The following is a 16,258-nucleotide window of genomic DNA, read 5'->3' as shown; positions in this document are numbered from 1 at the left end:
TGTCTCTGAGTTCATATGAAGATATCAAAGTACTAAGTTAGAAAGGTGCTGAGTAGGGCGACTACAAAGGGAACCTCCAAGGCATTATTCACAAGGGCTAATTTATATACACTGCAAGATCCTACATAAAAAGTTGTCTGCTATATCCATATAAGGTCTGTGCTAATGTTTACATGCTTACAGCATAGATGGACCCTATTGGTGGCCACTGCTGCTTAGAGCCAACAGGTAAATATTAGGTGTGTGAAAAACACTTCCCCTTCTGATTACACAACATTGATGTTATATCTCCCGCTAATTGAGTAGTTTAGGCAGCACAGGCAAAGAATTACTTTAAACGTTTACCAGTCTCTGTACATCATTTTAATCCTTAATGTACCTCTCTGACTGCATAGAGTAGCGATGTGCTGCAACAAAGCAGCATAACGCACCTCTTTGAATTTGATTGCGGTTACCAGCAGTGGGATGGAACGTTTCCCCACCCTCTGGCCACCTTCCGCGGTTTATTCAGATTTTCCCGTCCCACTGGGAGACCCAAGCAGTCACGTCTGCCAGCTGGCAGTACACCCAAAAAAAGCTGGGATTATCTTTGATCGGGTCCCACGTGCGCGCAAAACAGTGATTATTCCACATGTGGTTCCCCACACAAGTACAGAGGAAAGTCTGCTAACCAGCAAGAGCTGCCATCTACAATGTTGCCAGTGTCCGCTTAAAAGCCCCACACTGTAAAAGTTGGATGCGGATCTGGTAGTCTGCAGCCCTTTTCTTTCTCTCCTAGTGTGATGAGAAATAAAATCTCTTAAAAGACATTCAAAGTGACTGGCACCCAATGTTTTCTCAGTCCCCCATTTTAGCCAGGGACTCAGCCCTGGGGTGAAATGTCAGCCCACCTTGTCACTGGGGGTTACTCCAGGGGTCATGTGGGTGTCACACTGAAGCAGTGCAGAATAGAGGGCCTTGTGATAGCAGATCATGTCTGTTGGGAAGTAGCCAGGGATCTTCTGCAAGGAGTCTGCATATGTCTGTGTACCAAGTTCTTCTGGGCCAGTTAGGTGCCAGAAGAATCACTTTTCCTCTCTTTCTCTATTTTGTGGATAAGGTGACATAGAATGCTCAGTGGAGGGAAGGCATAAATTAGCCATAACTGAGACCAAGGGATAAACTAGAGCATCTGAGGCCAGTGCTAGACGACCCTTGATTCTGGGTACAAACAGTGGTAACTTGATTTTGTATCTAGAGGCTAGAATGTCCCGGTCTGGAGTCCTCCATTTTTGTAATATCAGATTGAACACATCTGGATTAAGAGACCAATAAACTTGGTTCAGCTGAGCTAATTCACCTGCCCATTGTCCACTCCTCGGATGAGGATGTCAGAAATTGCTGAACAGTGAGTTTCAATCCGTGAGGGAATTTAGTTTGCTTCCCTCAAGGCAGCCAGGCTCCTCATGTCCACTTGATGGTCAATATACACCGATCAACCATAACTTTATCACCACTGAAAGGTAAAGTAAATAACACGGATTATCTCCTTAGAATAGCATATGAAAGTCAGAGGATTATATTAGGCAGCAAGTAAACATGTTGTCCATGAAGTTGATATGTTGAAAGCAGAAAAAACGGGCATTGTAGTTTGCTGTGTATGGGGCTATGTAGCTGCAGACCCATCGGGGTGCCTGTGGTGACCAGTGTCCACTACCAAAAGCACCTGCAATGGGTACGTGAGCATCAGAACTGGACCATGGAGCAATTGAAAAAGGTGGCCTGGTCTGATGAATCACATTTCTTTTACATCACGTGGATTGTGCATGTGCATTGCTTACCTTGGAAACAGATGGCACCAGGTTGCAGTATGAGAAGAAGGTAAGCCATCAGAGGCAGTGTGATGCTTTTGGGCAATGTTCTGAAGCCTTGGTCCTGCCATTCATGTGGACATTACTTTGACACACACCACCTACCTAAACATTGTCACCAAGTATGTCCCTTCATGAAAACCATATTCCTTGATGGCAGTGGCCTCTTACAGCAGAATGCCAGATACTAGACGCATGGAAGGCAAAAGGACAAATTTTATTTTATAAGTTAATCACCCAGCCAAAGGCCTGAAGCAGGTAAATTGTCTTTTGGACATTTGCCGAGAGTTGCAAGGGGGATGCATCCTTCAGGAGAAGGTTTTCCAGATGGCCTGTCACCTGGATGCCTGGAGTTCTGAGAAGGGCAAGCAAGGGTGCTAAGATCTTTGTGAACACCCTGGTAGCAGAGGACAAGCCAAAAGGGCAATACGACAAAGTGGTCATCTGCCACTATAAAAGTCTAGAAATCACTGATGTGGTGGGTAAGTGGGAACGTTTAGATCTTCTTGGATGTCCATGGATTCCATGTGTTCCCCTTGTGTAAGAGAGGCAATTTACTGACCTTTCTGTTTCCACAGGATATTTGAGAATGTGAAAGAATTTTTTGAGTGACTAAGGCCTGAATAGGATCGATATCTGTTTGGCTTTGCTACTGAGAACAGGTTTGAGTTGAATCCTATCTTGTGGCAGTAATGGCATAATGACTCCTTTAGGAGAAGAGCTTCCTGGCCTTTTGCAAATCTGACTGTCCTTGGACAGCTTTTTCTTGATTTGAAAGAAGAAAGCGAAGAGACAGTAGTTTTAAACCCTATTTCCTAACCATTGAAAACCACTGATTGAACCCACAGGTGTGGGACATCAGTGACCCAGAGAGATATGAACTGCAGTAACTCCCGCTACTCTTAGGCCCCTTCGACATAGGGCAGACCTGTCAGTGGATCCGCTTGGTCAGTAGATGATCTGTTCGCTAAACAAGCGTATGTCAGGTCCGTGTCCACTCCGCTGATGCAGAGCGAACAGACACAGCCTGCTGATCTCTATGGGGCGGTCGGATGAAAACAGACCACCTGTCCGCTTCCATCCAACTGTCATCCGATCTAACAGACGGATGAGGAATGGATCCCCATCTGTCTGTCTTTAGCGGACAGGATCGGATGCCTGCTAGTATAAGCAGACAAATGTCAGTTTTTTACATCCGCCACTTCATAGTGAGCAATAGAGTGTCCTACCGGGTCCACCTGAAAAACCCAATCGGTCCACCAGTGTGAGGGGGAGGCTTTGGGGGGGGGCTTAGTGGCCTATTTGAAATAAAAATGGTAATACACTCACAAAAGAATATAGGAAAGGTAGTTTATCTGTGGTAGAGAATTATCCTGTTGTGTAAAATCTTACAAGGGGAGTTCCAGGAGTTACCAAGAACAGCAAGAGGACAGTGTCAAGCAATTCCCTATGGTTGGGTGGCAAAAGCGGGAAGCAGAGTGGTACCCCTGCAATCGATTCCATGGGAATAAAGCAACGGACCTGCAAGATGGCAAAAAGTAGCTGAGTGGTAACCTTGGCTGTTTCAGAGGAATCGCCTCAAGCCAATGGTGGGGTGAGCAGATAGCAGCAAGATGCAGGAGTGGGGGAAAGGGTGCAGTTCTTTTCATAATATGAATGTGTATAACACATTAGAAGTCACCTAAGCTCAGGAAGCGCAAGAGAACTACTGTATGTGAAACAATAAAAGAGTAAAAAATTAACTATATGAATTTTGGTTCTATATACAAGTAAAGGTTATATAGTGCTTGCATGAATTAAAGGTGTGTATAATAAAAAGTCGTATGAAAGGGTACTTTTATATACATTTTCTAAAAAAAATAAAAAGGGAAGCTAATAGAGTAGAACTCCTACTGGTGGAGGAAAAGAAAGGGATGATGAACTACAGTAATACCTCGGATTGCGAGTAACGTGGTTAACGAGCGTTTCGCTAAACGAGCTATTATATATTTTTTTAAATCCTGACTCGGTTTGTGAGCGTTATTTCGCAAAACGAGCAGGATTCAAGTCTCTGCGGTGTGCAGTACCACTTTTGGCCAGAGGTGCGGGGTGCTGGTGACACTCGGAAACACTCAGTTCCCGAGTGTTTCCGAGTGCATCCAATCTGCTCCGAGTGTTTCCGGTGTCTTGCCGAGAAAGTTCCCCCCTGTACTGCGAAGGCGCAGCACTTACGCAGTACGAACGACTAGGAGCCGCTGAAAATAGGCGATGCTGAAAAACTTCAATCAGCTGTACACTGCGCCTGCGCCCTGGGTCCAGGTTCAAGCCCCACCATCCAAGTGGACCTAGAGGGAGAATAAAAAAGTGCCGAGCGAAGCGAGGTTGTGCCCGAAGCGTGGCGAGCGAAGCGAGGTCGTGCCTGAAGCGTAGCGAGCCCGCGAGGGGCCCTCTTACAGGCGCCGTGTACAGCTGATTTCAATTTTATTCGGCTTCGGCTATTTCCACCGGCTCCTACTGCGCAAGCGCAGTAGAGGGGGGTCCTTTTCCGCCGAGGGGAACTTTCTCGGCAGAACACCGACGCCCACCACATCACCTCTGGCCACATGCGGTACTGCATAAAATAGAAGTCACTGTGGAACGAATTAACTGAGTTTCCATTGACTTCTATAGGGAAAGTCGCTTTGATATACGAGTGCTTTGGATTACAAGCACTATGCTCGTAATCCAAGGTACCACTGTATAATGAACATAAGTGGCATAAAATCACCAATAATAGTGATAAGCAATTAACACTCTATAAAAAGTAAAATTAACAAAATACATAAAAAATATGTTAAATTACCTAACAAACTATCATTACAGGAATTAAATGTACAGTGGGGATCGAAAGTTTGGGCACCCCAGGTAAAAATGTGTATTAATGTGCATAACGAAGCCAAGGAAAGATGGAAAAATCTCCAAATGGCATCAAATTACAGATTAGACATTCTTATATGTCAAAAAAGTTAGATTTTATTTCCATCATTTACACTTTCAAAATGACAGAAAACAAAAAAATGGCGTCTGCAAAAGTTTGGGCACCCTACAGAATTTATAGCATGCACTGCCCCCTTTGCAAAGCTAAGACCTGCCAGTGTCATAGATTGTTCTCAATCATCGTCTGGGAAGACCAGGTGATGTAAATCTCAAAGGTTTTAAATGGCCAGACTCATCTGACCTTGCCCCAACAATCAGCACCATGGGTTCTTCTAAGCAGTTGTCTAGAAAACTGAAACTGAAAATAGTTGACGCTCACAAAGCTGGAGAAGGCTATAAGAAGATAGCAAAGCGTTTTCAGATGTCAATATCCTCTGTTCGGAATGTAATTAAGAAATGGCAGTCATCAGGAACAGTGGAAGTTAAAGCAAGATCTGGAAGACCAAGAAAAATATCAGACAGAACAGCTCGCAGGATTGTGAGAAAAGCAATTCAAAACCCACGTTTGCCTGAACGATCCCTCCAGAAAGATCTGGCAGACACTGGAGTTGTGGTACACTATTCCACTATAAAGAGATACTTGTACAAATATGGTCTTCATGGAAGAGTCATCAGAAGAAAACCTCTGCTACGTCCTCACCACAAAAATCAGCGTTTGAACTTTGAAAATGAACATATAGACAAGCCTGAGGCATTTTGGAAACAACTTCTGTGGACCGATGAGGTTAAAATAGAACTTTTGGCCGGAATGAGCAAAGGTACGTTTGGAGAAGAAAGGGCACAGAATTTAATGAAAAGAACCTCTGTTAAGCATGGGGGTGGATCAATCATGCTTTGGGGTTGTATTGCAGCCAGTGGCACAGGGAACATTTCACGAGTAGAAGGAAAAATGGATTCAATAAAATTTCAGCAAATTTTGGATGGTAACTTGATGCCATCTGGGAAAAAGCTGAAGTTAAAGAGAGGATGGCTTCTACAAATGGATAATGATCCTAAACACACCTCAAAATCCACAGGGGATTACATCAAGAGGTGTATACTTAAGGTTTTGCCATGGCCTTCACAATCTCCTGACCTCAACATTATTGAAAATCTATGGATAGACCTTAAAAGAGCAGTGCGTGACAGACAGCCCAGAAATCTCAAAGAACTGGAAGACTTTTGTAAGGAAGAATGGGCAAAGATACCTCAAACAAGAATTGAAAGACTCTTGGCTGGCTAAAAAAGTGTTTACAAGCTGTGATACTTGCCAAAGGGGGCAGTACAAGATATTAACTCTGCAGACGCCATTTTTTTGTTTTCTGTAATTTTGAAAGTGTAAATGATGGAAATAAAATCTAACTTTTTTTGACATATAAGAATGTCTAATCTGTAATTTGATGCCATTTGGAGATTTTTCCATCTTTCCTTGGCTTCGTTATGCACATTAATACATATTTTTACCTGGGGTGCCCAAACTTTCGATCCCCACTGTATATATTATTACGTGTAATATAGTATATGTATCACTAGATGGAGCTAGAGGATATTTCTTATATATAATGAAAGGAAAAAAAATTAAAGGTGTCAGGACAAACTAGAGAAGCAAGAATTTCAAGGGGAGACTAAAAACAAGTGGCAAAATTCACCTTGACACAAATAACATATGGAGAACAAAAAAAAAATATACCTGTATAGGCCGTTATTATAAAAAAAAAAGTTTTTTTTTTTTTTTTTTTTTGTAAATTTAAAAACAAACATCCAATCTTCTGCGAAAGCTCAAAGTGCTAAATTAGTTTATAGGTAATCAGATGGAACTAAAAGAATCTTCTTTTTTAAAAAGACGAAAAAACATGCCAAAAGGCACATTCAGAGTTCAAAAGATAACAAAATTCACCTAACGCAAAAAAAAAATATATATATATATATATATATATATATATATATATATATATATATATATATATATATATATAATATTGCTTTATTTCATAAATGATAGGTACTACAATACAATATATTCATCTCTAAAAAGAAAAAAATTTAGTGTAGCAGGGAATAATTAATCACTACACTACACTATCGCTACACTGCATTCATAGAATAGTATTAATATCCAATTCCTCTTTAAGGCCCTAAGATGCTGGGGTGTTTCATTTAAAAATCCAATATGTCTCTCGCCTGCAGTGTTTTTGAAATCTTTCAGTTGGTGGAAAATGGAAGGGAACAGTTTAATTGGTGTAAAAACTGGGGCCTTTTGTGAGTTTTTTTTTTTCAAGCAGTGGGGAACACTAGGTTCCAATAACAAATGGTTCAGATCGAAAGCCCTTAGGGATCTTTGTTATTATAGGTGACACTTGTTTTCAGCTGAAAGCAATGCAATTTCAAACCTCTCAAATGTTTTATTTTTTGTGAATTCTTTATTTAAAGTATCCAACTTCCACAAAGCAGCAGAACACAATATAAGTATACATACATGAACTTGAACCCATCAAAGGTCATGAACCACAAACCTCAAATTTTGAACATAAGAATGAGGGACACCAGGGTACATGGAAATATGGTCATTGCGTGGCTTAAAGGTCAGCTATACAGTGCATCCAGAAAGTATTTACAGCACTTCACTTTTTCCACATTTTGTTACAACTTTATTCCAATATGGATTAAAGTCATTATTTTCCTCAAAATTCTACAAGCAATACTCCATAATGACAACATGAGAGAGGTTTGTTTGAATTCTTTGCAAATTTATTAAAAATAAAAAATGAAAAAAATCCCATGTACATAAGTATTCACAGCCTTTGCCATGACACTCAAAATTGAGCTTAGGTGCATCCTGTTTCCACTGATCATCCTTGAGATGTTTCTACAACTTGATTGTAGTCCACCTGTGCTAAATTCAGTTGATTGGACATGATTTGGAAAGGCATGCACGGCTATATAAGGTCCCACAGTTAACAGTGCATGTCAGAGCACAAACCAAGCCGTGAAGTCCAAGGAATTGTCTGCAGACCTCCAAGACAGGATTGTATTGAGGCACAGATCTGGGGAAGGGTACATAAAAATTTCTGCAGCATTGAAGGTCCCAATGAGCACAGTAACCTCCATCAGTCCCAAATGGAAGAAGTTTGAAACCACCAGGACTCTTCCTAGAGTGGGCCGCCTGGCCAAACTGAGCGATCATGGGAGAAGGGCCTTAGTCATCGAGGTGACCAAAGAACATGATGGTCACTCTGACGGAGCTCCAGTGTTTCTCTATGGAGAGAGCAGAACTTTCCAGAAGGACATCCATCTCTGCAGCACTCCACCAATCAGGCCTGTATGGTAGAGTGGCCAGACGGAAGCCACTCCTCAGTAAAAAGCACATGACAGCCCACCTGGAGTTTGCCAAAAGGCACCTGAAGGACTCTCAGACCATGAGAAACAAAATTCTCCGGTCTGATGAAACAAAGAGTAAACCCTTTTACCTGAATGGCAAGCGTCATGTTTGGAGGAAATCGGGCACCGCTCATCACCTGGCCAATACCATCCCTACATTAAAGCATGGAGGTGGCAGCATCCTGCTGTGAGGTGTTTTTCAGTGGCAGGAACTGGGAGACTAGTCAGGATCGAGGGAAAGATGAATGCAGCAATATACAGAGACATCCTTGATGAAAACCTGCTCCAGAGCGCTCTGGGCCTCAGTCTGGGGCGAAGATTCATCTTCCAACAGGACAACGACCCTAAGCACACAGCCAAGATAACAAAGGAGTGGCTACGGGACAACTCTGTGAATGTCCTTGAGTGGCCAAGCCAGAGCCCACACTTGAACCCAATTGAACATCTCTGCAGAGATCTAAAAATGGCTGTGCACCAGCTCACCCCATCCAACCTGATGGAGCTTGAGAGGTCCTGCAAAGAAGAATGGGAGAAATGGCCCAAAAATAGGTGTGCCAAGCTTGTAGCGTCATACTCAAAAAGACTCGAGGCTGTAATTGGTGCTAAAGGTGCTTCAACAAAGTATTGAGCAAAGGCTGTGAACACTTCTGTACATGGGATTTTTTTATTTTTATAAATTTGAAAAGATTTAAAACAAATTTCTTTGACATTATGGGGTATTATATATGTATATGTGCATGGGTGGGTGGCGCTGTCTGTCCCCTGGAGAGTGACCTTCAGTGATGACTAACAGTTAAAAGTGCAAGTGCTAGTTAGACCACTAAGTGATGTGAACTGGGATCAAATTATATGTGATAATGTGACACTACCTATCCTCTTTGATGACAAGGTATAGGAAAAAAGGAGGAATTTTTGGTGCAAAATGATCCAAAGAGCCCGTATTACGGTGCTCATAAATAAGGTACCTTAAACCTCCACACCTATATACAAACGTGCATATTACATTCAAAAATTCATACAAAATTGTTAGGTAGTGAAAAATGAACTAAAAATAAACTTAAAATTCTTCTGAGTTAATCAAGAAAGTAAATAAATAAAGTCTCTCCCTTCAGTTCCCCGCTCACCAGATTCTCATACCCCTGCAGGGTTGGACCGCATAAAGTGGGGATTTGGCTGGAACTGTCTTCCTCCTTATTGGATCCGACTATAGGGTGTCCTAAACTTATATTCCTGCTGGGGATGAGCGATGATGAATGTAGCTGACAATTCCTGGATGATCGCCTTCTCTGTGGTACTTCAGGCCCATTGGGTATCCTCATATGAATGGAAAAGACGAACACTAATAGTGAAGTTCCGTAAAAAGTTTCCAAATTTATTGTATAAAATTAAATAAAAAATGGTACAGCAAAGACAGTTGCCGGAAAATTGTTTCCAATAACACAGTACAACAAATTAGACGTGCGCCATCAATAAATTTGTTTCGTTTCGTATTAGAATTAAGTCGTATTTCGTAATTTGTGTCCAAAATTTGTACGAAATACGAATTTTCGTTAGGTTCGTTAACTTTTCTTAACAATTACGAATGTTCGTTATGATGAATTTATCATTATGAGGGGCTCCCACCATCCCTGTGCTGACTTCCTGGGTTTTTAACTTTTAGGTTCGTTAACTTTTCGTAACAATTACGAATGTTCATTAGGAATTTGGATCCGAAATTTGTAAACGAAATTTCGTATTTCGTACAAAATTCGGAAGCATAGCAATTTGTATTTCGGATCCTCCTGTATTTATGGAAATTCGTACGAATTTTTGATTCGTACTAAACTAATAGCACAGGTCTACAACAAATTCTGTTCAGCGTGCGTTCTAATGGTCCAGACGCCACAAACCAGAAGTGACATGGGTGCGTACTAGGCTCTGCCTTACGCGTTTCATCATAGAACATCATCTGACGCCACGTTTGGGGTACCTTTATATATGAGCACCGTAATACGGGCTCTTTGGATCATTTTGCACCAAAAATTCCTCCTTTTTTCCTATACCTTGTCGTCAAAGGGGATAGGTAGTGTCACATATTATCACATATAATTTGATCCCAGTTCACATCACTTGGTGGTCTAACTAGCACTTGCACTTTTAACTGTTAGTCATCACTGGAGGTCACTCTCCAGGTGACAGGCAGCGCCACCCACCCCTGCACATATGCATATATATTTCTAGTGCTTTACTAGTGGAGCCCCCTAGGGGAGGCAGCAGCTTAGCTTTACCTAAGTGCGGTATCCATCACTTATAAATTATTGGGTATCGTTTGTAATATTGTGAGGAAAATAATGAATTTAATCAATTTTGGAATAAGGCTGTAACATAACAAAATGTGGAAAAAGTGAAGCGCTGTGAATACTTTCCAGATGCACTGTATACAGTAATAATTGTGAATTTCTTTTTTTTATTTTGAAACAGTAGTATTTTCTGCAGCAAGGGTTAAAATACCCTGTGGTAACAGCATGCTAAAAATGCCAACTGTCTTGGATGTGCCGGGACCGTTCTCTATCTCGATCCTCTGTCACGATGATGCTGTTTCCCGGTATCACATCACTACCTTTATTTGAATTAGTGAGCATTAGCAATAACTCAAAGAGTATTAACCACAGGTTGCAGGAAAGAAATTTGCACAATTCCCCCATCAACACAGACTCCCCCCTGCCAAACGGCTTCCCCTGCCTAACCCCTCCCCCTCCTCGCTGGGCGAAGACAGTGGTTATTGCTAGAAGCTATAGCTATTGCTTCGATCAACTTGGTACATTCAGCCTGCCCATACACAGTTCAAATCTTGGCCGGTTCCTGCTGAACTGGCTGAGATTCAAACCGTCTGTGGCCGGCCTAAGTATGGCTGTGTAAACAAGGCCTTACTGCAAAGATATGGCCAGCACTGGATACGATTTTGGGTCTGAGGCTGTTACGCCTTCCTTCACAAGGATATTAGTGTAGTAAGAGAATAGTAAGTACCTTGGTGTTGGTAGGGAACTCTAGCATAGGCTTGGTTAAAGGCCTAGGCTGTGTAAGTGTGCTCCTTCTTTTTTTTTTTTTTTTTTTTTTGTAAAGCAAACCTATCATAATCGAATTAAAGTTATTTCTAAACTCCTTCTCCCAGTAGCCTGGCTTCTCTGCTCACCCTCTGGCTTTATTACTTTCTAAGTTCCTTGTTGATTCGAAAAGTCAGAAGTTCTTATCTGCGTACATGTTCCAATTTTGGGGATGAAAATGTTAAAGACAGAGGATTAACATGACACCCAGGAAGCTGGAGTTTTCAGAAAGAGAAGTCAACTGCCTCTGTGGTTTTTTTTTTTTTTTTCATGAGAGATTTCTCTTAACAGTATAGGTATTTTTTGGACCAAAACATATGTGATAATCCTTGAACTAAGAGCTTTTACATTCATACATACATACATAAATCAATAATAATACATACATGTGATAAAATCAACACATCCATTTGACAAAACATTTTAGCTATTTAAAAAATAAAATATGAAATGATCAAAATGAGAAAATAACATAATACTAGCCGTATTATGTTATTTTCTCATTTTGATCATTTCATATGATGATATGTTTTTTGTGAATTGACGTATTGTTTAATAATTGCGTAATACCTCCATGGTTGTGTAGAATCTGTACATCCTTTAGTTATTTACACTTGATCTGCTGTGGGAAGAAACTTTTGCACGCATATTCCTGCAAGCTGCTGATCTTGGACCATGCTGGAGACATCTGGCTAGGAGACAAAACGTGCTCCAGTATCCCCCCCACCCTTCAGCCGCTATTGTCACTTGTCCTAGTCAATGTAGCTAGAATACTGAACAAGTGGGCTACTAATTAGTCAGTAAATTAGCCATTGAGTAGGCAAGGACTACAGAACAATTAAAAAGCTGTTGCGAGGAGGTGGAAGAGAAGCAATTATCTGACACAAGCTAAGTAGCTTTAGCTCATTAAAAAAATCCCCTAATCCTAATCCCCTGCATATCTCCAGTGCGGTTCCAAGAATTACATATAATTGTATAAATATATATTGTGTATATATAAAAGTATATATAAATATATTAGGGCTCGACCGATATTGGGGGTTTTTTTTGGTGCCGATACGATACTGATATTTCGCCCACCTCTCAGGCCGATAACTGATATTGTGTGCTGATATTCTCTACATTTAAAAAAAAAAATACACTTTTTAAAAAATTTTTATCATTGTTATTGCTGTCACAAGGAATGTAAACATCCCCTGTGACAGTAATAGGCAGTGACAGGTACTCTTCATGGAGGGATCGGGGGTCTACAAGACCCCAAACCCCTCCTCTGCACTTGAAAGTATTCAAAACGTCAAGATTGGCATTTTTTGAATACTTTTATATTTTTTAAAACTGGTGCCTTTAAGATGCCAGTAATCCAAGAAGTGATGTCATGACATAGCTCCAAGACCCGAACGAAGCATCAGCTATATTCAGGTCTTCACCCAGCCAGGGGACACGCCGCCTGGTTGCTCGGGCCTCCCGGTGGGATGGGAGAGCCTGGACGAGCGGCGGAAGGTGGCGGGAGGGGAGGGGGGGGGAACGTCTCCTCCCGCTGCTTGTAATAACAGCCGAGCGCATCAGTTTTTATTACCCCGGTAAAATCCCTTGAAACAATATCGGTAATATCGGGTACGTTTGTGCCCGATACTTGAAAAAAATTGAATATCGGCCTCACCGATAATCGGTCGACCCCTAATAATATATATATTTGAGATTTTATATATACAATATGGCTAAAGTTACATGAACACCCACTTAAAGAGGAAGTAAACCCTGGTGGGTTTTACTTCCTCTTTTTTTCCCCTGCAAAGTAAAAGCATAATGGGCTAGTATGCATCGTATACTAACCCATTATGTGGCACTTACCTGCAAATGAAGCCCGCGCTGTCTCCGCTGGTGGCAGCATCCATCTTCGCCCCTCTTCTTTCCAGGGCCGTGGACTCCGGCTCTGTGACTGGCCAGAGTCACGTGACATCACTTCCGCGCATGCGCGCAGAAGCTGTCAGTCACGGCACGTGCTAGCGAAGAAACAGCACGGAGGGCTGTTTCTTCACAGCGCATGCGCTGATGATCTAGTGTACAGCAAATATCTCCTAAACAGCTCACCTTTAGGAGATATTTACAGTAGCTATAGGTAAGCCTTATTATATAGGCTTACCTATAGGTACAAGTGACACAGAGAGGTGTACAACCACTTTAACCCTTTCATGACTAAGCCTATTTTTGAAATTTGGTGTTTACAAGTTAAAATCCGTATTTTTTGCTAGAAAATTACTTAGAGCCCCCAAACATTATATATATTTTTTAGCAGAGAATCTAGAGAATAAAATGGCGATTGTTGCAATATTTTATATCACACGGTATTTGTGCAGCGGTGTTTTAAACGCAAATTTTTGAGAAAAGGGACACTTTCATGAATTAAAAAAAAAAAAACAAACAGTAAAGTTACCTCAATTCTTTTGTATAATGTGAAAGATGATGTTACGCCGAGTAAATAGATAACAAACATGTCACACTTTATAATTGCACGCACTCGTGGAATGACGACAAACTACGGTACCTAAAAATCTCCATAGGCGACGCTTTAAATTTTTTTTACAGTTACCAGGTTAGAGTTACAGAGGAGGTCTAGTGCTAGACTTAGCTAGTGCTAGACTAAGCGTTCTGTGCCATTGGCTGAGAGCATTGATCCGGAGCCAGTCGGTTGCTGGTTTTCCACCATCCTCATCCGACAGAAGCTGGCCAAACGGCCAATGTCGCCCGTCATTCGGCCCATGTGTACAAGGCTTAAGCAACGCTTTTCAAGGTAGTCCTCCTTTTACTCTTGCGAAGAAAGCACACATATGTACATAACTAGACACGACAAAGGACACGTTTTTGTACGAATACGATTTGCGAATTGATAAATCCATTCAGGTATTTTATGTGGGTATCCAGTTGTGCCCTTCCAACTCTGGCAGTTTGGGGAAGGATTTTTTTTTTTTTTTTTGCTCCAGCTTTGCTGTGCCCCTGTGTACAAATCCATAAAGGCATAGTTTGTGTTAGGAGAGTGAAACAACCTCCCATTGTCTCTCTCCCCACTGCTTCTTCTGTCTGCAGCCTCCACTCTTTTCCTTGCACTGTTCTGCACTATTGGCATTGCTCCTACACACCCACTGGCTGGCAGCAGAAGGCATTCCACCTCCTCTGCCCTGATTTGCTGGTGGAGCTTTGGCACTCGTGTTTGTACATCAAAAGTCCATGGGTTGGGGCTGCCTGACTCTCCTGTACCTTGTTCCTGGAGTACCTTGTGCCTCTTACCTTGTTCCTGAATTGCCTATGCTACTGACACTTGTCTGATAATGGATGTGCTATTGATTGCCACCTGCCCTAACCCTTTGCATGAATAACAGATTACTCTACTGACTGCTGCCTGCCCTGACTCTTGTCTGGATACAGATCATGCTACTGATTGCAGTCTGCCCTGAACCTTGCTTTGATAACAAACTGTGTCATTGCCTGCTGCCTGCCCTGAACCAAGCAATCTTGGCATGTAGCCAGTCACTAGCCCTGGTTGCTCCTGCATACTATGCCTAACTTGAACAATTCTGCATCCTGAAGCCTTATGACGTGGTATGTGAACTCACTCTCTGCGGTTGCCAGGAAGCAACCCAGTTCTGCAAATACAGCACCCTGCCTTAATTCCCAGGGGCATCCAACCACAAGTAGCTTTAAGAGAAAAGTGACTGCTATAGGTTAAAAAAAAGGGCTAACATCTTGTTATATTTACAGAACAAATTTTGGTGTGGAGTGGACTGCACAGAACGCTGATTTCAACCCTTTTAACCACTTACGGACCGCCCGCCATTGTTATACGTCGGTACTTTGAAGAGGGGTGTTGTTGTTATGGCAGCAGCTAGCTGCCATAACCCCGGTATCATCTTCATCAGTGGGTGGTCCGCTTTCAGATAAAAGTGATCTCTGCAGCGAATTCGGCGCAAGATCACTTTTATTGGCGGCGGGAGAGGGGGCCCCCCTCCCGCCGCGCTCCAGTGCCCTCCGTTGCTTACCGTAGGTGATTGGATCCTGTGTCCCCTGTGGTATGGAGCTGAGTGAGGGGAAGATGGCTCCCACCCGGCTCCATACCAATGCGGGGCGGAAGCAACGTCAAAACGTCACTTCCGCCCATAGCTCTTAAAGCATCATTCTTTTTGACCCAAGATCTCGTATTTAAGAGGTCCTGTCATGCTTTTTTTCTATTACAAGGGATGTTTAGAAGTGGTTAAAGAGAAGTATGGTAATGTTTTAGCTGGATGCAGCATTTGTCTCCCGCCGGCCCTAAGGTGGTGTTTGATCGCTCGGTTCTCAGAGCCCTGTAAGCAGAGAGCTGGGTGGGAGCAGCTGGCTCAGGCTCTCAGCGGCGCTGTGACGTCAGCTGACAGTGGGCTTCAGCCCGCTGTCAGCTGAAAATGGGTCACAGGAGTGCAGAACAAACTGCACTCCTGTGATCAACAGGAGAAATACAGTCAAGCAAGCTTTTGGCTGTACTTCTCCTTTAACTGAGGGTTTTCTTTCAGTTTGTAATTTGAACTCTGAGCAAGTTGGGTTTTCTTTTCTTTCACATTGTTTTCACTTTCATTGTTATGCTGCACCTAGTAACCTTGCTGCAGTGCAGACTTGCACACACTTGTGGAGCGTCTGGGTTAGCTGCACGCTTGACTAAGTTTATGTTTGCAAAGAACTATGCCACAATTACATCACGCTATAGGTGTTCAAATAGTGGCAGAACCGTATTTGTCAAGTTTTCTATTTCTATTCTAATTTCGGAGCTTTTATCTTTGTCTAGCTCAGTCTGACTATTTATACAGCTGCTTAGTTATCTTTATCCTGTATATGCTTACTATTTTTTAAATAGGCATTTGACTTGTTTCCTCTGCCTCTGGGAAAATGAGCAGGTCTAAGTTTTGGTATGTAGGTAGCACTGGGAGTTCAGTTAGGGTTGCCACCTTTTCTTCAAGTCAAACCCGAACTCTTTAGCAATGCACAGCA

Source organism: Aquarana catesbeiana, linkage group LG11 (assembly GCF_042186555.1).
Source record: "Aquarana catesbeiana isolate 2022-GZ linkage group LG11, ASM4218655v1, whole genome shotgun sequence".
In the NCBI taxonomy this organism is placed as follows: Eukaryota; Metazoa; Chordata; class Amphibia; order Anura; family Ranidae; genus Aquarana; species Aquarana catesbeiana.
This window is presented reverse-complemented; position numbering follows the sequence as displayed.